At 39.7% G+C, this 23,490-nt stretch overlaps 1 long non-coding RNA gene across 1 annotated transcript in view; it reads left to right on the forward strand.

The window, feature by feature from the left end:
* Positions 1–23,490, forward strand: part of LOC117195859 (uncharacterized) — a 121,942-nt gene that overhangs the window by 24,073 nt on the left and 74,379 nt on the right. The gene's annotated exons all lie outside the window — the stretch shown is intronic.

A 23,490-nucleotide genomic window follows, 5' to 3' on the forward strand; every position in this document is an offset into this window, starting at 1 on the left:
CTAAATAACCAAGAGATCACTGAAGAAATCAAAGAGGAAATCAAAAAATACCGAGAGATAAATGAGAATGAAAACATGACAATCCAAAACCTATGGGATGCAGCAAAAGCAGTTCTAAGAGGGAAGTTTATAGCTATACAAGCCTACCTCAAGAAACAAGAAAAATCTCAAATAAACAATCTAACCTTACACCTAAAGGAACTAGAGAAAGAAGAACAAACAAAACCCAAAGTTAGCAGAAGGAAAGAAATCATAAAGATCAGAGCAGAAATAAATGAAATAGAAACAAAGAAAACAATAACAAAGATCAGTAAAACTAAAAGCTGGTTCTTTGAGAAGATAAACAAAATTGATAAATCATTAGCCAGACTCATCAAGAAAAAGACGGAGAGGACTCAAATCAATAAAATTAGAAATGAAAAAGGAGAAGTTACATCGGACACTGCAGAAATACAAAGCATCCTAAGAGACTACTACAAGCAACTCTGTGCCAACAAAATGGACAACCTGGAAGAAATGGACAAATTCTTAGAAAGGTATAACTTCCAAGACTGAACCAGGAAGAAATAGAAAATATGAACAGACCAATCACAAGTGATGAAATTGAAACTGTGATTAAAAATGTTCCAACAAACAAAAGTCCAGGACCAGATGGCTTCACAGGCGAATTCTATCAAACATTTAGAGAAGAGCTGACACCCATCCTTCTCAAAATCTTCCAAAAAACTGCAGAGGAAGGAACACTCCCAAACTCATTCTATGAGGCCACCATCACCCTGATACCAAAACCAGACAAAGATACCACAAAAAAAGAAAATTACAGACCAACATCACTGATGAACACAGATGCAAAAATCCTCGACAAAATACTAGCAAACAGAATCCAACAACACATTAAAAGGATCATGCACCATAATCAAGTAGGATTTATCGCAGAGATGCAAGGATTCTTCAATATATGCAAATCAATCAATGTGATACACCATATTAACAAATTGAAGAATAAAAACCATATGATCATCTCAGTAGATGCAGAAAAAGGTTTTGACAAAATTCAACACCGATTTATGATAAAAACTCTCCAGAAAGTGGGCAAAGAGGGAACCTACCTCAATATAATAAAGGCCATATACGACAGACCCACAGCAAACATCATTCTCAATGGTGGAAAACTGAAAGCATTTCCTCTAAGATCAGGAATAAGACAAGGATGTCCACTGTCACCATTATTATTCAACATAGTTTTGGAAGTCCTAGCCACGGCAATCAGAGAAGAAAAAGAAATAAAAGGAATACAAATTGGAGAAGAAGAAGTAAAAGTGTCACTGTTTGCAGATGCCATGGTACTATACATAGAGAATCGTAAAGATGCTGTCAGAAAACTACTAGAGGTAATCAATGAATTTGGTAAAGTTGTAGGATACAAAATTAATGCACAGAAATCTCTTGCATTCCTATACACTAATGATGAAAAATCTGAAAAAGAAATTAAGGAAACACTCCCATTTACCATAGCAACAAAAAGAATAAAATACCTAGGAATAAACCTACCTAAGGAGACAAAAGACCTGTATGCAGAAAACTATAAGACACTGAAGAAAAAAATTAAAGATGACACCAATGGAGAGATATACCATGTTCTTGGATTGGAAGAATCAATATTGTGAAAATGACTATACTACCCAAAGCAATGTAGAGATTCAATGCAATCCCAATCGAATTACCAATGGCATTTTTTATGGAACTAGACCAAAAAATCTTAAAATTTGTATGGAGACACAAAAGACCCCGAATAGCCAAAGCAGTCTTGAAGGAAAAAAAACGGAACTGGCAGAATCAAACTCCCAGACTTCAGACTATATACTACAAAGCTACAGTAATCAAGACAATATGGGACTGGCAGAAAAACAGAAACATAGATCAATGGAACAAGATAGAAAGCCCAGAGATAAACCCACGCACCTATGGTCAACTAATCTATGACAAAGGAGGCAAGGATATACAATGGAGAAAAGACAGTCTCTTCAATAAGTGGTGCTGGGAAAACTGGACAGCTACATGTAAAAGAATGAAATTAGAACACTCCCCAACACGATACACAACAATAAACTCAAAATGGATTAAAGACCTAAATGTAAGACTGGACACTATAAAACTCTTAGAGGAAAACATAGGAAGAACACTCTTTGTCATAAATCACAGCAAGATCTTTTTTGATCCACCTCCTAGAGTAATGGAAATAAAAGCATAAATAAACAAATGGAACCTAGTGAAACTTAAAAGCTTTTGTACAGCAATGGAAACCATAAACAAGACAAAAAGACAACCCTCAGAATGGGAGAAAATATTTGCAAGTGAATCAACAGACAAAGGATTAATCTCCAAAATATATAAACAGCTTATGCAGCTCAATATTAAAGAAACAAACAACCCAATCCAAAAATGGGCAGAAGACCTAAATAGACATTTCTCCAAAGAAGACATACAGATAGCCAAGAAGCTCATGAAAAGCTGGTCAACATCACTAATTATTAGAGAAATGCAAATCAAAGCTGCAATGAGGTATCACCTCACACCAATTAGAATGGGCATTATCAGAAACTCTACAAACAACAAATGCTGGAGAGGGTGTGGAGAAAAGGGAACCCTCTTGCACTGTTGGTGGTAATGTAAATTGATACAGCCACTATGGAGAACAGTATGGAGGTTCCTTAAAAAACTAAAAGTAGAATTACCATATGATCCAGCAATCCCACTACTGGGCATATACCCAGAGAAAACCATAATTCAAAAAGACACATGCACCCCAATGTTCATTGCAGCACTATTTACAATAGCCAGGTCATGGAAGCAACCTAAATGCCGATCGACAGACGAATGGATAAAGAAGATGTGGTACATATATACAATGGAATATTACTCAGCCATAAAAAGGAACGAAATTGAGTCATTGTTGAGATGTGGATGGATCTAGAGACTGTCATACAGAGTGAAGTAAGTCAGAAAGAGAAAAACAAATATCATATATTAATGCATGTATGTGGAACCTAGAAAAATGGTGCAGATGAACTGGTTTGCAGGGCAGAAGTTAAGACACAGATGTAGAGAACAAATGCATGGACAGTATGGGGGGAAAGCCACATCGGGGTGGGAATGGTGGTGTGTTGAATTGAGCAATTGGGGTTGACATGTATACACTGATGTGTTTAAAATTGATGACTAATAAGAACCTGCTGTATAAAAATAATTAAAAAATTAAATAAAAAATAAAAGCCAGGAGATTTCACATAAAAAGCTAGGTTTTGGGCTTCTCCTGAAGAACATCTGGCCATGGTGGACTGCATACCTGTGTAGTAGAATTGGCTAAGTGGTGGCTGTTCTCCCATGTTGGGGGAACCTTCCCTAGATCACCGCAGGCCCCATCTGGCTCACTTTACTCATGTATGTCCTCTGCCTGGCCCCTCAGCCTTTAGAATTTGATACCCTTATTCTAGGTTTCTCTGTGAGTAATGGTAAGGTATGTGGTAAGCACGGTGAAGGGGAAGGTAGGGGTGTGGGGGATGAAGGGTGATGAGGCAGGAGACATATTCTAGAATGTTCTGGAGCCAGCTCAACAATTCTAAGCTATGTTAAGCATTTTGAATTTGGATAGCTTGGGGTCAAATGAAGGGGCTGCCCTAGTTCATCTCCGAATTTCCATCTAGCTCTGAGCTTCTCTTTAGGTTTTGCCTCTCCTGTAAAACCATATACTTCCCTTGTTGTGAGTCGGTTTGTCATAATTCTCTAATTTCAAGTGCAAAAGAGAACAAAGTCAAGGACTTTATGAAGAAAGAAAGAATTTCACTTTCATCCAAGTTATTCAGTGTCTTGGGGCCCTGTTGACTTACTGGGTCACATTAGAAAATGAATATCCTGCTTAGAATTTGCTGCTGTGATGGGAGTTTTAGATGCTCAGACCCTGGGATGCTTGTGCACATTTAGTGAAGAGATGCACCTTAGGATTCTGCCAGACGTGTTTCTCCTGCCACATGGTGGCAAGAACTTTGTACAGCACACTCTCTTTCCTCTTCCTTTCTCACAGACTCCTGATTCTGCCATCTTCTGCTTGCTATAAAAGAATCAGCCCTTCTTTTGAACCTTATACCGAGCCAAAAGAGTACAGTTGTGGAGCACTTTGCTGGAAAGGAGGCCTTCTATATTTATTAGATATTAGGAAGGCCACAGTAAAATTTTGATGTATGGTTGTATAGCACCTAATACAGTAGGGGCATATAGTGGTTGCTGAATTCATGAGCTTGCACATATTGGACATGTTTTTCAAATAAATGCCCTCAGTTATTTCAATGTGTGTTACTCTTAGATCAGTTCTCCACTTCCGCTACTCATCCTGAAATGTCTGCTTAATTTTTTGTCTTTTCCGCAGTCCAAGCATGGGTCTTCGCCTTCATCCATATTGATCTTTTTCTTGTTAGATTTACCAGATTTCCAGTTATTTGGCTCCTGATTCTTTCACTTTATTCTTGCTGATCCCGTTACTTTCACGTTCTCCACAGTTTTCCTCGGGATATCACCTCTGCCCTCATCCAAGACATTGGTACAGTTCTTAACCAGGAGTGAAGTTAAGAATCTTGGCAGGAAATCATACGACCTGTGCTGCTACTTCCTTTTTTTATTTTGAATTTATTTTTTATTGGAGTATGATTGCTTTACAATGTGTTAGTTTCTGCGGTCCAATGAAGTGAAACAGCTCTATGTATACATACATTGCCTCACTCTTGGTCCTCCCTCCCCACCCCCATCCCACCCATCTAGGTCATCACAGAGCACCAAGCTGAGCTCCGTGTACAATACAGCAGGTTCCCACCAGCTATCTATTTTACACATGGTAGTGTACTTACGTTAAACCTAATCTCCCAATTCATCCCACCCTCCCCTTCCCCCCTGTGTCCACATATCCGTTCTCTACATCTGTGTTTCTATTCCTGCCCTGCAAATAGGTTCATCTGTACCATTTTTCTAGATTCCACATATATACATTAATATACGATATTGTTTTTCTCTTTTTGACTTACTTCACTCTGTATGACAGACTGTAGGTCCATCCACCTCACTACAAATGACCCAATTCCATTCCTTTTTATGGCTGAGTAATATTCCATTATGTATATGTACCACATCTTCTTTATTCATCTATCTGTTGATGGACATTTAGGTTGTTTCCATGTCCTTGCTATTGTAAATAGTGCTGCAGTGAACATTGGGGTACATGTGACCTTTTGAATTATGGCCTTCTCAGGGTATATGCCCAGTAGTGGGATTGCTGGGTCATATGGTAGTGCTATTTCTAATTTTTTTTTAACATCTTTATTGGAGTTTAATTGCTTTACAGTGGTGTGTTAGTTTCTGCTTTATAACAAAGCGAATCAGTTATACATATACATCTGTTCCCATATCTCTTCCCTCTTGCATCTCTTTCCCCCCCACCCTCCCTATCCCACCCTTCTAGGTGGTCACAAACCACCGACCTGATCTCCCTGTGCTATGCGGCTTCTTCCCACTACCTATCTGTTTTACGTTTGGTAGTGTATATATGTCCATGCCACTCTCTCACTTTGTCACACCTTGCCCTTCCCTCTCCCCATATCCTCAAGTCCATTCTCTAGTAGGTGTGTGTCTTTATTCCCGTCTTACCCTAGGTTCTTCATGACCTTTTTTTTTCTTAGATTCCATATATATGTGTTAGCATACGGTATTTGTTTTTCTCTTTCTGACTTACTTCACTCTGTATGACAGACTCTAGGTCCATCTACCTCACTACAAATAGCTCAATTTTGTTTCTTTTTATGGCTGAGTAATATTCCATTGTATATACGTGTCACATCTTCTTTATCCATTCATCTGTTGATGGACACTTAGGTTGCTTCCATGTCCTGGCTATTGTAAATAGAGCTGCAGTGAACATTTTGGTACATGACTCTTTTTGAATTATGGATTTCTCAGGGTATATGCCCAGTAGTGGGATTGCTGGGTCATATGGTAGTTCTATTTCTAGTTTTTTAAGGAACCTCCATACTGTTCTCCATACTGGCTGTATCAGTTTACATTCCCAGCAACAGTGCAAGAGGGTTCCCTTTTCTCCACACCCTCTCCAGCATTTATTGTTTGTAGGCTTTTTGATGATGGCCATTGCGATCAGTGTGAGGTGATACCTCATTGAGGTTTTGATTTGCATTTCTCTAATAATTAGTGATGTTGAGCAACTTCTCATGTGCCTCTTGGCCATTTGTATGTTTTCTTTGGGGAAATGTCTATTTAGGTCTTCTGCCCATATTTTGATTGGGTTGTTTGTTTTTTTGATATTGAGCTGCATGAGCTGTTTGTATATTTTGGAGATAAATCCTTTGTCTGTTGCTTCATTTGCAAATATTTTCTCCCATTCTGAAGGTTGTCTTTTTGTCTTATTTATGGTTTCCTTTGCTATACAAAACCTTTTAAATTTCATTAGGTCCCATTTGCTTATTTTTGTTTTTATTTTCCTTACTCTAGGAGGTCGGTCATAAAATACCTCTCAGTCATTTATGTCAAAGAGTGTTTTTCCTCTAAGAGTTTTATAGTGTCTGGTCTTACATTTAGGTCTTTAATCCATTTTATTTTTATGTATGGTGTTAGAGAGTGTTCTAATTTCATTCTTTTACATGTAGCTGTCCAGTTTTCCCAGCCTCTTATTGAAGAGACTGCCATTTCTCCATTGTATGTTCCTGCCTCCTTTGTTGTAAATTAGGTGCCCATATGTGTGTGGGTTTATCTCTGGGCTTTCTGTCGTGTACCATTGATCTGTATTTCTCTTTTTGTGCCAGTACCATACTGTCTTGATTACTGTAGCTTTATAGTAGAGTCTGAAGTTAGGGACCCTGATTCCTGCAGCTCCATTTTTCTTTCTCAAGATTGCTTGGGCTATTCGGTGTCTTTTGTGTTTCCATACAAATTGTAAAATTTTTTGTTCTAATTCTGTGAAAAATGCCATTGGTAATTTGACAGGGATTGCATTGAATCTGTAGATTGCTTTGGGTAGTATAGTCATTTTCAAAATATTGATTCTTCCAATCCAGAAACATGGTATATCTTTCCACCTGTTTGTGTCATCTTTGATTTCTTTCATCAATGTTTTCTGAGTACAGCTCTTTTGCCTCTTTAGGTAGGTTTATTCCTAGATTTTTTATTCTTTTTGTTACAATGGTAAATGGGAGTGTTTCCTTAATTTCTGTGTCTGATTTTTCATTTTCGGTGTATAAGAATGTGAGAGATCTCTGTGCATTAATTTTGTATCATGCAACCTTATCAAATTCATTGATTAGTTCTAGTAGTTTTCCGCTGGCATCTTTAGGATTCTTTATATATAGTATCATGTCATCTGCAAACAGTGACAGGTTTACTTCTTCTTTTCCTATTTGGATTCCTTTTATTTCTTTTTCTTCTCTGATTGCTGTGGCCAAAACTTCCAAAGCTATGTTGAGTAATAGTGGTGAGAGTGGGCAACCTTGTCTTGTTCCTGATCTTAGTGGAAATGGTTTCAGTTTTTCACCATTGAGGACGATGTTGGCTGTGGGTTTGTCATATATGGCCTTTATTATGTTGAGGAAAGTTCCCTCTATGCCTACTTTCTGGAGGGTTTTTATCATAAATCGGCATTGAATTTTGTCAAAAGCTTTCTCTCCATCTATTGAGATGATCATATGGTTTTTCTCCTTCAATTTGTTAATATGGTGTATCACATTGATTGATTTGTGTATATTGAAGAATCCTTGCATCCCTGGGATAAACCCCACTTGATCATGGTGTATGATCCTTTTAATGTGCTGTTGGATTCTGTTTGCTAGTATTTTGTTCAGGATTTTTTTTTTTTTTTTTTTTGCGATACGTGGGCGTCTCACTGTTGCGCCCTCTCCCATTGCGGAGCACAGCCTCCGGACGCGCAGGCTTAGCGGCCATGGCTCACGGGCCTAGCTGCTCTGTGGCATCTGGGATCTTCCCGGACTGGGGCATGAACCCATGTCCCCTGCATCGGCAGGCGGACTCTCAACCACTGTGCTACCAGGGAAGCCAGTGATATTGGCCTGTAGTTTTCTTTCTTTGTGACATCTTTGTCTGGTTTTGGTATGAGGGTGGTGGTGGCCTCGTAGAATGAGTTTGGCAGTGTTCCTCCCTCTGCTATATTTTGGAAGAGTTTGAGAAGGATGGGTGTTAGCTCTTCTCTAAATGTTTGATAGAATTCGCCTGTGAAACCATCTGGTCCTGGACTTTTGTTTGTTGGAAGATTTTTAATCACAGTTTCAATTTCAGTGCTTGTGATTTGTCTGTTCATATTTTCTATTTTTTCACGGTTCAGTCTCGGATGGTTGTGCATTTCTCAGAATTTGTCCATTTCTTCCAGGTTGTCCATTTTATTGGCATATAGTTGCTTGTAGTAATCTCTCATGATCCTTTGTATTTCTGCAGTGTCAGTTGTTACTTCTCCTTTTTCATTTCTAATTCTACTGATTTGAGTTTTCTCCCTTTTTTTCTTGATGAGTCTGGCTAATGGTTTATCAATTTTGTTTATCTTCTCAAAGAACCAGCTTTTAGTTTTACTGATCTTTGCTATCGTTTCCTTCATTTCTTTTTCATTCATTTGTGCTCTGTTCTTTATGATTTCTTTCCTTCTGCTAACTTTGGGTTTTGTTTGTTCTTCTTACTCTAGTTTGTTTAGGTATAAGGTTAGATTGTTTATTTGAGATTTTTCTCATTTCTTGAGGTAGGCTTGTATAGCTATAAACTTCCCTCTTAGAACTGCTTTTGCTGCATCCCATAGGTTTTGGATCATCGTGTTTTCATTCTCATTTGTCTCTAGGTATTTTTTGATTTCCTCTTTGATTTCTTCAGTGATCTCTTGGTTATTAAGTAGTGTATTGTTTAGCCTCCATGTGTTTTTATTTTTTACAGATTATTTCCTTTAATGATATCTAGTCTGATAGCGTTGTGGTAGGAAAAGATACTTGATACGATTTCAGTTTTCTTTAATTTACCAAGGCTTGATTTGTGATGCAAGATATGATCTATCCTGGAGAATGTTCCATGAGCACTTGAGAAGAATGTGTATTCTGTTGTTTTTGGATGGAATGTCCTATAAATATCAATTAAGTCCCTCTTGTTTAATGTATCATTTAAAGCTTGTGTTTCCTTATTTATTTTCATTTTGGATGATCTGTCCATTGGTGAAAGTGGGGTGTTAAAATCCCCTACTATGACTGTGTTACTGTCAATTTCCCCATTTATGGCTCTTAGTATTTGCCTTATATATTGAGGTGCTCCTATGTTGGGTGCGTAAATAATTACAATTGTTATATCTTCTTGGATTGATCCCTTGATCATTATGTAGTGTCCTTCTTTGTCTCCTGTAATAGTCTTTATTTTAAAGTCTATTTTGTCCGATATGAGAATTGCTACTCCAGCTTTCTTTTGATTTCTATTTGCATGGAATATCTTTTTCCATCCCCTCACTTTCAGACTGTATGTGTCCCTAGGTCTGAAGTGGGTCTCTTGTAGACAGCATATATATTGGTCTCGGTTTTGTATCCATTCAGCCAGTCTGTGTGTTTTGGTTGGAGCCTTTAATCCATTCACACTTAAGGTATTACCGATATGTGTGCTCCTCTTACCATTTTCTTAATTGTTTTGGGTTTGTTTTTGTGGGTCTTTTTCTTCTCTTGTGTTTCCTGCCTGGAGAAGTTCCTTTAGCATTTGTTGTAAAGCTGGTTTGGTGGTGCTGAATTCTCATAGCTTTTGCCTGTCTGTAAAGGTTTTTAATTTCTCCATCAAATCTGAATGAGATCCTTGCTGGGTAGAGTAATCTTGGTTGTAGGTTTTTCTTCTTCATCACTTTAAGTATGTTTTGCCACTCCCTTCTGGCTTGCAGAGGTTCTGCTGAAAGATCAACTGTTAACCTTATGGGGATTCCCTTGTATATAATTTGTTGTTTTTCCCTTGCTGCTTTTAATATTGTTTTCTTTGTATTTAATGTTTGATAGTTTGATTAATATATGTCTTGGCGTATTTCTCCTTCGATTTATGTTATATGGGACTCTCTGTGCTTCCTGGACTTGATTAACTATTTCCTTTTCCATATTAGGGAAGTTTTCAACTATAAATCTCTTCACATATTGTCTCAGACCCTTTCTTTTTCTCTTTTTCTTCTGGGAGCCCTATAATTCGAATGTTGGTGCGTTTAATGTTGTCCCAGAGGTCTCTGAGAGTGTCCTCAATTATTTTCATTCTTTTTTCTTTATTCTTCTCTGAAGTAGTTATTTGTACTATTTTATCTTCCAGGTCACTTATCTATTCTTCTGCCTCAGTTATTCTCCTATTGATCCCTTCTAGAGAATTTTTAATTTCATTTATTGTGTTATTCATCACTGTTTGTTTGCTCTTTAGTTCTTCTAGGTCCTTATAAAACATTTCTTGTATTTATTCTATTTCCAAGATTTTGGATCATCTTTACTATCATTATTCTGAATTCTTTTTCAGGTAGACTGCCTATTTCCTCTTCATTTGTTAGGTCTGGTGGGTTTTTGCCTTGCTCCTTCATCTGCTGTGTGTTTCTCTGTCTTCTTATTTTGCTCAACTTACTGTGTTTGGGGTCTCCTTTTTGCAGGCTACAGGTTCAGAGTTCCCGTTGTTTTTGATGTCTGTCCCCAGTGGCTAAGATTGGTTCAATGGGTTGTGTACGCTTCCTTATGCAGGGGACTAGTGCCTGTGTTCTGCTGGATGAGGCTGGATCTTCTCTTTCTGGTGGGCAGGTCCATGTCTGGTGGTGTGTTTTGGGGTGTCTGTGGCCTTACTATGATTTTAGGCAGCCTCTGTGCTAATGGGTGGGGTTGTGTTCCTGTCTTGCTAGTTGTTTGGCATAGGGTGTCCAGCACTGTAGCTTGCTGGTCGTTGAGTGGAGCTGGGTCTTGGCGTTGAGATGGAGATCCTCAGGAGATTTTCGGCATTTGATGTTATGTGGAGCTGGTAAGTCTCTTGTGGACCAGTGTCCTGAACTTGTCTCTTCAACCTCAGAGGCACAGCCCTGATGCCTGGCTGGAGCATCAAGATCCTGTCATCCACACGGCCAGTGGTCTTCTTTCTTACTTGGATCAGAGTAGCTGAGCCAGGGCAATAAGGAAGTCCAGAGATGGCATGAACAGACTTGGCATTTGGGGATTGGCTGGTCTTCTCTGTTGATTTCTGCAGTGTTAGAGGTTCTCCTACAGAGGTTGGTGGTGGCTGTGGCTCACCATGGGGACAAGGACACTGGCCGTGTTGCTGGATTCTGGTTGGTGGTATTTTGTTGAGGATTTTTGTGTCTATGTTAATCAGTGATATTGGCCTGTAATTTTCTTTTTTTGTGATATCTTTGTCTGGTTTTGGTATTACGGTGCTGGTGGCCTCGTAGAACAAGTTTGGGAGTGTTCCTCTCTCTGCAGTTGTTTGGAAGAGTTTGAGAAGGATAGGTGTTAGCTCTTCTCTAAATGTTTGGTAGAATTTACTTGTGAAGGCATCTGGTCCTGGACTTCTGTTTATTGGAAGGTTTTTAATTATGGTTTCAATTTCATTACTTGTGATTCATCTGTTTATATTTTCTAATTCTTCCTGGTTCAGTCTTGGAAAGTTGTACCTTTCCAAGAATTTGTCCATTTCTTCCAGGTTGTCCATTTTATTGCCATAGAGTTGCTTGTAGTAATCTCTTATGATGTTTTGTATTTCTGCAGTGTCAGTTGTTACTTGTCCTTTTCCATTTCTAATTTTATTGATTTGAGTCCTCTCCCTTTTTTTCTTGGTAAGTCTGGCTAAAGATTTATCAATTTTGTTTATCTTCGCAAAGAACCAGCTTTTAGTTCTGTTGATCTTTGCTGTTGTTTTCTTTGTTTCTATTTCATTTATTTCTGCTCTGATCTTTAGGATTTCTTTCCTTCCACTAACTTTGGGTTTTCTTTGTTATTCTTTTTCTAGTTGCTTTAGGTGTAAGGTTAGATTGTTTATTTGAGATTTTTCTTGTTTCTTGAGGTGAGATTGAATTGCTATAACCTTCCCTCTTAGAACTGCTTTTGCTGAATCCCATAGGTTTGGGGTCATCGTGTTTTCATTGTCATTTGTTTCTAGGTATTTTTAAATTTCCTCTTTCAGTCATCTCTTGGTTATTTAGCAGGGCACTGTTAGCCTCCATGTGTTTGTGCTTTTTACAGCTTTTTTCCTGTAATCGATTTCTAATCTCATAGCGTTTTGTTTGGAAAAGATGCCTGATACAATTTCAATTTTATTAAATTTTATGAGGCTTGATTTGTGACCTAAGATGTGATCCATCCTGGAGACTGTTCCATGTACCCTTGAGAAGAAAGTGTATTCTTCCGCTTTCGGGTGGAATGTCCTATAAATATCAATTAAATCTATCTGGTCTATTGTGTCATTTAAAGCTTGTGTTTCCTTATTAATTTTCTGTCTGGATGATCTGTCCATTGGTGTAAGTGAGGTGTTAAAGTCCCCAACTATTATTGTGTTACTCTCGATTTCCCCTTTTATGGCTGTTAGCATTTGCCTTATGTATTGAGGTGTGCTCCTATGTTGGGTGCATACATATTTATAATTCTTATGTTTTCTTATTGGATTGATCCCTTGATCATTATGTAGTGTCCTTCCTTATCTCAGTCTTTATTTTAAAGTCTATTTTATCTGATATGAGTATTGCTACTCTAGCTTTCTTTTGACTTCTCTTTGCATGGAATATCTTTTTCCATCCCCTCACTTTCAGTCTATATGTGTTCCTAGGTCTGAAGTGGGTCTCTTGTAGACAGCATATATATTGGTCTTGGTTTTGTATCCATTCAGCCAGTCTGCATCTTTTGGTTGGAGCCTTTAATCCATTCACATTTACGGTAATTACCGATATGTATGCTCCTCTTACCATTTTCTTAATTGCTTTGAGTTTGTTTTTGTGGATCATTTTCTTCTCTTGTGTTTCCCGCCTAGAGAAGTTCCTTTAACATTTGTTGTAAGCCTGGTTTGGTGGTTCTGAATTCTCTTAGCTTTTGCTTGTGTATAAAGCTTTCTATTTCTCTGTTGAATCTGAATGAGAGCCTTGCTTGGTAGAGTATTGTTGGTTGTAGCTTTTTCCCTTTCATTACTTAAAATATGTCCTGCCACTCCCTTCTGGCCTGCAGAGTTTCTGCTGAAAAATCAGCTGATAACCTCATGGTGATTCCCTTGTATATTATTTGTTGCTTTTCCCTTGCTGCTTTTAATTTTTTTCTTTGAATTTAATTTTTGTTAGTTTGATTAATATGTATCTTGGTGTGTTTCTCCTATGGTTTAACCTGTACAGGCCTCTCTGCGCTTCCTGGACTTGGGTGGCTATTTCCTTTCCCATGTTAGGCAAGTTTTCGACTATAATCTCTTCAAGTATTTTCTCAGACCCTTTCTCTTTCTCTTCTTCTTCTGGGACCCCTATAATTTGAATGTTGGTGCATTTAATGTCCCAGAGGTCTCTGAGAGTGTCTTCATTTCTTTTCATTCTTTTTTCTTTATTCTGCTCCTCAGCAGTTATTTCCGCCATTCTGTCTGCCAGCTCATTTATTCACTCCTCTGCCTCAGTTATTCTGGTGTTGTTTCCTCCTAGTGTATTTTTCATTTCACTTATTGTGTTGTTCATTACTGTTTGTTTGTTCTTTAGTTCTTCTAGGTCTTTGTTAAACATTTCTTATATTTTCTTGATCTGTGCCTCCATTATGTTTCCAAGATTTTGGATCATCTTTACTGTCATTACTCTGAATAATTTTTCAGGTAGGTTGCCTGTTTCCTCTTCATTTATTTGGTCTTGTAGGTTTTTACCTTGCTCCTTCATCCGTAATATATTTTTTTGATGGGTGGGGCTGTGTTCCTGTCTTATGGATTGTTTGGCCTGAGGCATCCAGCACTGGAGTTTGCAGGCAGTTGGGTAGAGCTGGGTCTTGGTGCTGAGATGAGTACCTCCGGGAGACCTAAGTCCTGTTAATATTCCCTGGAGTCTGAGGTTGTCTGTTAGTCCAGTGGTTTGGACTCAACGCTCCCCCAACAGGAGCTCAGGCCCGACCCCTGGCCTGGGAACCAAGAATCCGCAAGCCTCACGGTATGGCAAAAGAGGAAAAAAAGCAGTACAATAACGTGAATAAAAAATAAAATTAGAAAAATAAAAAAATTATTAGAAAAAAATATATAAGTGAAACAACAACAAGGTAAAACAGAATCACAACAGAAAAAAAAAGTTGGGAGGAACAAGCCAAAAGGGGCAGAATAATAATAAAGAGTAAAATAATATTAGAAAACTAAAGAGTAAAATAATGTTAGAAAAATAAAAAATTTATTAGAAAAATAAAAATGTAAGTGAGGGCTTTCCTGGTGGTGCAGTGGTTGGGGGTCCGCCTGCCGATGCAGGGGACATGGGTTTGTGCCCCGGTCCCGGAGGATCCCGCGTGCCACAGAGCTGCTGGGCCCGTGAGCCGTGGCTGCTGGGCCTGTGCCTCTGGAGCCTGTGCTCCGCGGCGGGGGAGGCCGCGGCAGCGGGAGGCCCGTGTACCGCAAAAAAAAAAAAAAAAAAAATGTAAATGAAACAACAAGGTAAAACAGAAACACAACCTTAAAAAAGAGGTGGGGTCTGGAAAAGGCCTTACCTGTTGGGGATGGAGCTTAGGCAGGGTTGGGGCTTAGGTGGGGACGGGGTTTAGGGTGGGGGCAGGGCCTAGACTCAGGACCCCTGCAGCTGGAAAAGGCAGCATGGCCTGAGGGGGCTTTGAAGTGTGGAGTTCGGAGTTCGGAGGTAAGGCTCTGGGTGGGGGTGTGGGGGTGGGGCTTAGGCACAGCTCGGCTGGAGGGATCCTCAGATGGTGGAGGATTAGGCCCAGGACCTCAGGAGGTTCCCCGGGGCCCAAGTGGGCAGGGCAAATGCTAGAGCCATTCCCTTCCTTTCCTCCAATCTCCCGAGGGTCTCTCCCCATCGCTGTTAAATTCCCTCACCATGGGTTGGCCCCTCTGGGTGTGGAAACTCCTCCCCTCCCCCAGCCACCCCTCAGGGTCACCAGTCCTGTCCTGCCTCCACTTCTTCTTCCCCCCTCCCCCCATGCAAACGTCCTACCTCGTCACTCAGGAGTACTTCCTTAGGTGTCTGTGGTTCCCCCACCAGTGCCTGGTAGGTGCCCTAGTTGTGAGGAGATGCAAACTCCACATCTTCCTAGTCTGCCCCATCTTGGAGTTGTTGGTTAGCAAGGAATAGAAAACTGCTCAAACTAGATTATGAAAAGGAGGGTTTATTTTAAGCACTCTGGGAGATTTTATGCACTCTCATTTCTCTCTGCCATTTGGATCCTCATGGTTTCCACTCTCTGCTGTGTTGACTGCTACAGTTGCCAGCCCTGCAGACTTGGAGTTCTTCCCATTCACTGAGGTTCACAGTGAGCATCATGGCAGCCCTCAGGGGGTTCCCTCAGACCCCAAGACCACTTGTCCTTCTAGCTCAGCTCCCTATGTTCACGTACCCTTGGGACTGACCCAGTTTGGTACAAGTACCTGCATTTGTTTCAACCATCTGTGAGCAAAGGCACAATCATATAGTTGGCTGCCTGTTCAAGATTGTGAGTGGGACAGTTTCTCCATGTTGGGGTATAATAGAGAAGAAAATGATTGATTGCCCATATCTAGGTTTCCTCCAAAGGCCAAAAATGCCTCTGCAGTCAAAAGGACATTCATGGGGTAGATTTTGGAGACATCAGCATTTCAAGGCCTCACAACCTTCTAGGTAGGCCTGCTATCTTGTTCCACAGAAGATAGAGCCTTGTTCATTCAGATGTCTGTTGGAAACCTACTTTTATTGGGAAGGCATTTGTTTGTTCATTACTGGAGAAAACCAACAATTTTCTATTGTCCCATTCTGATCTTAATTAAAATATTTATCAGCTATGCTCTGCACAATTTTGGCTAAAAAATCACCATGCAATATACTAAAATTCCTAGGAACAGAGCCAACTTAATTTGTATTAGATTTTTGCCCCAGGTTAGCATTAGGGACTTCTTATTGCACTTCTCATCCAGCTATTATTAATATAAATGAGCATATTGTGCAAATTAAAGTCATATTTCATTCAGGGAAAAATCTATCTGCTTAAGTCCTAGTGACTGTGTCTCTGTTCCTGAGGGAATTCAGTGCTTATGACACCTTTTATGGTAGATCTAGCAAGGAACTGCCTCTGGGACACTCAGCCATTTACCACTTCTGGAAGAACATAGTTTACTCACTTCTTTAAGGGCTGCACTGACGACTTAGAGGAGGAACAGATGATGGCCATCACGGTGTCCTTGTTCAAGGAGCTTTCTGCACCCACAATAATGTACAATAAATATTATGATGGGAAAGGGCAGGAAGTGCCAAGGCTATTGTGGGCTGTCCCTGAAGGTCAAGCCCAAAGGTCATCCCCCTTTGGACCCCAAATATACGGAGGCCTCTGCCCTGCTCACCCTGTGTTGCACACATCCTCTTACTGTCCTCTCTTCCACCTACAGCTTCTGCCTGAGTCTCTGGTGATCTCCTGTCACCAGCACAAGTGCAGCCAAGGTCCCAGGCTCTACCAGGGAGTCTGAAGGGTCAAGTGCCTCATCATCCAGTCCAGACATGGACTCTAAGGACACATTAACCCCATCCATGAGCAAAACCCTGTGCTGGGTTTACTGGAGGGAGGGGCAGTGTAAGTCAGCCCCTCCTGGCCTCAGTTTCCCCCATGTAAAATGAGAGGACATTGATTTAGTCTGGGCTCAAACCCTAATTTGCCCTTCCAGCTGTGGCCCTTGGGCTAGCCCCTTCCTGGCTCTGAGCCTCACACTCTCTCCCTGGGTTCTGAGAGGCAAGTGGGAAGATATAAACAAAAGAGTACATAGAAGTTACATACAAAGAACCACGTGGAGGTGATTCTTCCAGAACTTTGATTCAGACTCCTTCTCCGGTCTCCATATTTTTGGCAGCACAACTTAGTGGTTCTGGACTATGGCTCTGGAGCCAGACAGCTGTGTTGAATCTCAGCTCTGCTAATCACTAGCAGTAGGAATAAGTTGCTTCCTGACCTGGGTACTGGTTTCACAGGTGTATTCAGTGTGCGAAAGCTCATGGAGCTGTGTGCTGAAGATGTGTACACTTTCTCCCATCTGTGTCACACCCTCAGAATGATGTCTTCTTTTTATTAGTCCTTGGAAATTAGCAGAATTCATGGGAAAACTCCAGACTTTCAAAGGCTGTGGAATTGGCAGTGTCCAAGCCAGATCTCCAAGGGGTAAAGGGCTTCCCAGCTTGTCTGTATTATAGGTAGAATAAATAGAAAATCACACTAAGGTATAGATGTGATATGATGAGAGGACAGGGCTGGCAATAGGAAGTTCCAGAGAAGGAGGTGGCATTTGGCAGCCATGTCTAGATCCTTGGTGCCTAACTTTCTGCACTTCTACTGGGTAATCCTGATGTCAGAGAACAAAGACCAAGTTTAAAAGGAGGCAACTTGGGACTTCCCTGGTGGCACAGTGGTTAAGAATCTGTCTGCCAGTGCAGGGGACACGGGTTCGATCCCTGGTCTGGGAAGATCCTACATGCTGCGGAGCAAATAAGCCCGTGCGCCACAGTTACTGAGCCTGCACTCTAGAGCCCACAGGCCACAACTACTGAAGCCCGTGCACCCTAGAGCCCGCATACCACAACTATAGAGCCCATATGCCGCAACTACTGAAGCCCACGCACTCTAGGGCCCATGTGACACAACTACTGAGCCCATGTGCTGCAACTACTGAAGCTCGCATGCCTAGAGCCCATGCTCCACAACAAGAGAAGCCACCACAATGAGAAGCCTGCGCACCGCAATGCAGGGTAGCTCCCGTTTGCCACAACTAGAAAAAGCCCATGCACAGCAGCGAAGACCCAATACAGCCAAAAATAAATTTAAAGAAAAAAAGAAAGTTCTGAAAAATGTAGGGAAGAGGTGGATCAGCCAGAGACTTCAGAACTTGAGGAACCACACAGTTGTTAGTTCCCTGGGTTTTCTGTTGGCCTCCTTATATCCCAGACTGGCTGCAACCCAGTACAGCTGTCCAGAAGCTGGCAATCCAGAAATATCAATGGGTAAAGGTAAAAATAGGGCAAGAAAAAATTTCTCTCTTTAGCCAAAGTACCACAAAAGGTATAACCTGGAAGGATAGAATTTTTTTTTTCTTTTGGCCGCATGCATGGTGTGTGGGATCCCAGTTCCCTGACCAGGGATTGAACCACAGCCCCTGTAGTAGAAGTGTGGATTCTTAACCACTGGACCACCAGGGAAGTCCCTAGAAAAATGTTTTGATAATTATTACAGATTATCATCTCATTCAGTTAAACTAAACATGGCTTTTCCTCATCCCCATCAACAGAGGCTGAGTGGGGAGCCTAGACCTCCACCCTCACCTGGTACTCTCACCACTCTTATTCAGCATAGTACTTGAAGGTCCTAGTCAGTGTAGTAAGGCAAGAAAAGGAAATAAAAGGCATATAGATTGAAAAGAATAAAAGTATTTGCAGATGACATGATGGCCTATATAGGAAATCTCCATAAATCTACAAAAAAACTTCTAGAATACATGAGCTTAGTAAAGTTGCAGGATAAAAGATCAACATAAAAAACTGAACTGTATCGCTATACACTAGAAATGAATGCATGGAAACTGAAATAATAAACATACCATTTATGATCACTTAAAAAAGAAATATTTAGGTATAAATCCAACAGAACTTACACAGGAGTTGTATGTTGAAAACTACAAAATGTTAATGAAAGAAATTGAAGATCTAAATAAATGGAGAGATATACCATGTTCATGGATTGAAAGACTAAACATAGAAAATGTAATTTCTTCCCAAATTGATCTGTAATTCAACACAATTCCACTTAAAATCCCAGCAAGATTTTTTTGTAGAAATAGACAAGTTTATTCTAAAATTTATATAGAAAGGTAAAAGAATAAGAATAGCTAAAACAGTCTTTTTAAAAAGTGAGAGAAATCAATCCACCTGATTTTAAGACTTACTATATGGGTAAACTATAACATTTTTAGAAGAAAATATGGGAGAAAATATTTGGGACCTGTAGCTTGGTGAAAAGTTCTTAGACAAAATACCTAACATGATTCATAAAAGAAAGAAATTGATAAATTGGACTTTACCAAAATTTAAACTTTTGCTCTGCAGAAGATCCTGTTAAGAGGATGAAAAGACAAGCTGTATACTTGGAGAAAAGTTTGTAAGCAATATATATGACAAAGGACATGAATCAAGGATATATAAAGAAGTCTCAACACCCAATGGTAAAAAAACACAATCCAATTAGAAAATGGGCAAAAGGCATGAAGAGATATTTCACTAAAAGGTATATACAGATGGCAAATAGGCACATGAAAAGATATTCAATATCACTAGCCACTAGGGAAATGCAAATTAAGACTACAGAGAGATATCACTATCTTATTTTTGAATAGCTAAAGTAAAAAATAGTGACTATACCAGACACTGACAAGGATGCAGAGAAACGGGTTCTCTCATAAATTGCTGGTGGGAATTTAAAATGGCACAACCACAATGAAAAAATCGTTTGGCAGATTCTTACAAATGAAACGTACACTTATAGAACAACCCAGCAACCATACTCCTGACTATTTACTTCAGAGAACTGAATCTTATGTCTGTACAAAAACCATAATGTGAACATTCATAGCAGCTTTATTTGTAATAGCCCAAAAGAGGAAACAAAATATTTTTCAGTGGGTGAATGCCTAAACAAACTGGGGTACATCCATACCATTGGAATACTACCCATCAATAAAAAGGAACAAAAAATGATACAACTTGGATGGATCTCAAAGGCATTATGCTGAATGAAAAAAGCCAATCTCAAAAGGTCACATACTGCATGATTCCATTTATATAACATTCTTGAAATTATAAAATTATACATATGGAAAACAAATTAGTGGTTGCCAGGGGTTAGGGATGATGAATGGGAGGAGGTAGGTGCGATCATGAAGGATTAACATGAGGGAGATTTTTGTGGTGACAGTAATTCTGTACTTTGATTGCAGTGCTGGTTACAAAAATTCATACATGTGATAAAATGACATAGAACTATATACACATTTTGTACCAATGTCAGTTTCCTGGTTTTGATATTGTACTATAGTTATAAATGGCAAGTAACCATTAGGGGAAGCTAGAAGGGTTCACAGGACCTCTCTATTTTTGCAACTTCCTGTGAATCTATAATTATTTCAAAATTAAACGTTAAAAGAATGATAAAAACCGAAAGAAGTAAAAAAACCTTGTTTGCATTGATACTGTCAATTCAGATTTAGGATTATAGAGCAAACCTCACTGATCTGACATTTGTGTCTCTTTTTCCTCACACTGAGCAGCCTTATTCTCAGTGACACCATCACAAGTGCACATTTTAAAAAAAAACAAAACACATCCAACAAACTCTTGGATAATAATACCAACACTCTCATCAACAATGTGATTACTGAAAACAACTTAAGAATTTTGCAGTTTTGTCTTTAAGACATATATTTCTAGGGATGTACAGATTATTTATTTTAGAATCTCTTAGAGTACTTTCCCTTGGGACTAGGCTACCAAAGGCTATATATATCTGTGTTCACTTGTTTAATTTTGCTTTTGATTTTAGAGATTGCATTTTAAAATTTTAATTTCATTTTTTAATTATGTAAATTATTTGCATGGTGTCAAGTAAAATCCTCAAAACTGTATATATTCAGAGAAGCCTGGATTTTATCTTCTCTATTCCCCTGGGTTTATAGGTAACCATTTAAAAAGTTGTATGGTTCATTCTTCTGTTTTAAAATATGTGTTTGTATACATATGCATATCTTATTTTGACAGATGTATAACACTACATTATGTGGATATACCATACTTTATTCAATCATTTTTCTACTGATGGGCATTTAAATTTTTTTCTAGTTTTCTACTATTATAGATAACATTGCAGCAAATAGTTATATGAACACGTCATTTCTTATTTTTGCCAGTGTGTCTTTGGGATAGATTTGTAGAAGTGGGATTGCTGAACCAAACCATAATTTTATAGATACACAAATTAAACACTAAAGTGGAATGCAGTATTTCAAATCTGTGAGGATGACCATGAGTTTTGACCTCTAGTTTTTTCCTCAGGGTAGTGGGATGCTCCACCATGGGGATGATCACTTCTGCCTGCCCTACCAGCTCCTGGATGGCCTTTGGGCAATGAGCTGAGTTAGGAATGCAGGTGGAGGTGCCCAGCAGGGTATCAAGTTACCGCTGGGACCTGCTCTCCTCTCCAGCCACCCCCCTCCCCAGAAGTTCTAGCACTTTTTGTGCCAGCCATATCCATCTCTCTCTCTCTCTCTCTCTCTCTCTCTCTCTCTCTCTCTCTCTCGTTTTTTTGGCTGCGCCGTGTGGCGTGCAGGATCTTAGTTCCCTGACCAGGGATCGAACCCGCGCGCCCCCTGCAGTGGAAGTGCGCAGTCTTAACCACTGGACCTCCAGGGAGTTCCCCATTATCCATCTCTTGATATAACAGGACTCTCGTGTGTTCCAGGCATCGTGCTCATTCAATCCATATATCCTAGGAAGAGAAGATTATTAGGAAAGTTGAGAAAACTGAGATTCAAAAAAAGATAAGTCTCTCACTCAAAATGACATAACTAATAAGTGAGGGAGCCAGTTTCAAATCTTGGTCAGTAGAATATTCTGGAAGACAATGAAGTAAAGGTGTTTCCCAGAGCCTTTCTCCAGATATTATCCAAAATCAACAGGGAGAACAAGAAATAGGGAATTATAAAGCATTTGGAACCCTGAATCACACACCAAGTCAGAGAGAGGAGGGAAAAACGGTTCATGGCTTCGCTAAGAGGATGAAGCTCAAAACTGAGTGGTTGCAAGGTATGTGTGATCGTGTGTTTGAGTGTGCCTGTGAGTGTGCGTGTGAGTTGAACACAGGCTCTACTTCTTGCTTTTGTCACGCAGTATACAGGAAAGGCTCAGATACGGAGAGCACAGGAGCTTTAAAATGCTGGGTGAGAGGAATTCTCTGGCTGTCCAGTGGTTAGGGCTCCGTGCTTCCACTGCTGGGGGCCTGCAAGCGACTGTGGTTTTGCCAGCGATTGTGGTTACGCCAAAAAAAAAAAAAGAAGTGCTGGGTGAGGTGGGGCACTGGAGACAGTAGTTATTTGAAAGTCGTTGTATGAAGAAGTTAGGTATTAGATTCTCATCCCATTTCTGCAGGAGACCTAAAATTTAGTCTTTGGAGAAACTGAATCCGAGAGGGTAAGATGCGGGGCTGGGAAATACAGCTCTATCTTGATTTGCCTTAACAGGAAATCAGTAGGTGATATTTAAAATTGGTGATATCTAAATCTGGAGATAACAGCAAATACTGTTATATCATTTGGAGACATAGCAGTAAAAAACCACCCAATGTGTTAAAAACGATTGCTTAAACAAAAATAAATAAATGGTAAAATGGGAAATAGATGAAACAAGAATGATCAAATGTCAGTAATCATTGAAACTGTATGACAGGTACATGGAGATTGATCATGCTGTTCTCTCTACTTTTGTGTATGTTTGAAACTTTCTATAATTAAAAATTATAAAATCCAGGGCCACTTATTATTATTATTATTATTAAAGCACCATTTGACTTTTGAAGCTGTTTACCAGGAACACCCTGATGGCAGGACAACAACAAACCTGGTTTGTTCACTCCTGAGTCTATGGTCTCAAGCAATTTAAGACCACAGCTTGAGGTCCTGGAGGGAGCCCTGGTGTATGGGGCAAAAACGAGGGTTTGGGAAAGTTGTCCAACCTTCCTGGGCTTCAGACTCCTTGTATGTAAAATGTGGAGTTTGAACCAACTCGGAAGTCTGTAATATTAGGATTAGGGAACAGACTGTGGGGGTGGAATGGGACAAGGTTGGTGAGAGGGGAGTGTATGAAAATTTCTATGAGAAAATGAGGGTTAAAAAAAAAGTGAAGATTTGGTGCCTGCTGTCAGAAAACCTTAAATTAAGGGTTGCTTCCACTTTTCCTTATTTTCTTCTCCAATGCTTTGTAATCCTCTTCAGCCAATTTCTAAAATGCCTCTGTGCTCTGGGAGGATTATATTTCAATAGAAGCAACATTTTATTATATGGAGGAGCTTAGCAGGGACCAGTGAACACCACTGGTGACAGTGACTAATGAAAGAGCAGGGCCGACAGCGTGTGAATGGGGACGAGTGTCGTGTGGCTGCTCTTCTAGCCTTAGTTAAAACTAAGGGTCCAATTCGGTCTGCTGAACAAACATATTTATGGAGGTTTATTGAACACAAAATTAATTTTGGAGACATT

The sequence above is a fragment of the Orcinus orca genome, chromosome 10, assembly GCF_937001465.1.
Source record: "Orcinus orca chromosome 10, mOrcOrc1.1, whole genome shotgun sequence".
In the NCBI taxonomy this organism is placed as follows: domain Eukaryota; kingdom Metazoa; phylum Chordata; class Mammalia; order Artiodactyla; family Delphinidae; genus Orcinus; species Orcinus orca.